This window comes from Phocoena phocoena, chromosome 5 (assembly GCF_963924675.1).
Source record: "Phocoena phocoena chromosome 5, mPhoPho1.1, whole genome shotgun sequence".
Lineage (NCBI taxonomy): Eukaryota > Metazoa > Chordata > Mammalia > Artiodactyla > Phocoenidae > Phocoena > Phocoena phocoena.
This window is the reverse complement of record NC_089223.1, coordinates 86,967,306-86,968,400: the sequence shown is the minus strand read 5'-3', so window position 1 is coordinate 86,968,400 and position 1,095 is coordinate 86,967,306. Positions and strand designations below refer to the sequence as shown.

General features: G+C 44.3%; 1 pseudogene across 1 annotated transcript; it reads right to left on the bottom strand.

Moving 5' to 3' along the window:
* Positions 1-352: 352 nt before the first annotated feature.
* LOC136123763 (large ribosomal subunit protein eL21-like) lies at positions 353-848 on the bottom strand (annotated as a pseudogene). Its single transcript, XR_010655918.1, has one exon. The product of XR_010655918.1 is annotated as a large ribosomal subunit protein eL21-like (transcript).
* Positions 849-1,095: the final 247 nt, after the last annotated feature.

Genomic DNA, 1,095 nt, shown 5'->3' with positions numbered 1-1,095 from the left:
AGTCTAGGAGGGAGATGCTGTTGGCATCTAGTGGGTGGAGGCCAGGGACGCTACTAAACATCCTACAGTGGGCAGGACAGCCCCACAGCAAAGTGTGATCTGGCCCCAGTGTCAACAGCGTTGAGGTGGAGAAAGCCTGTGCAAAGTGACAGAAGCAGACTCCAAGGGCTCCCTACTGTATAATTCCATTTATATGACATTTTGGAAAAGGCAAAATTGTAGGGAAAAAGAATACATCAGAGGCTGCCAGGAGCTGGGGTTGAGGAAAGGGGATTGACGTCTAAGGGGCACAAGGGAATCTGGGGGAGGACGAAAATGCTTTCTATCTTTTTTTTTTTAACAGTTCAGGTCTTTTAATTTTCTTTACACCCATCATGCCATGAATTCATAGGGAATAGGCTCCAACAGTTCAGCCTCCTTTCCATTGGTTCTCACGAGGTGTGCTTCTCTGGATGGAGCAGGCTGGCGCTTCAGTTGAACCCAGGTACCTTTCTCTTTGGCTTCCTTCTTTTCTGATCATTTTCCTTCACCCGTTTCAGGAAGCTATCTCAGCTGTCAGAGTGCTCGATATGCACATTAATACTCTTGGCAAGAATCTTGCCCTTACCCTGTTTGTTTACAATCATGCCAACAGAATGCTGGGTAACATTGTAGACTCTTCCAGTTTTGCCATGGTAACATTTGTGAGGCACTCCTTTTTGAATAGTGCCCATTCCCTTGCTATCTACAATATCACCTTTTTTGTAGATTCACATGTATGTGGCCAAAGGAACAACTCCATGTTTTCTAAAAGGCCTAGAGAACATGTAGGGGGTGCCCCTCCTCTTTCCCTTTGTATTGGTCATTTTGGTGAATTACGGGAAGATGGAAGTTCCGGCCGAAAGGCTGCTTTCTATCTTGATTGTGGTGGTGGTTATACACATGTATGTGTTTGTCAAAACACACAGGACTGTACACTAAAAAGGGTAAATTTGACCTCTGTAAATTACACCTGAAACAAACAAACAAAAAACTCAGCTCTATTTGAACCAAATCCATTCTGGAGAAGAAAGTACAGGGGGAAAATTGGCTACCAAGAAAATGAGAAACAGAGGT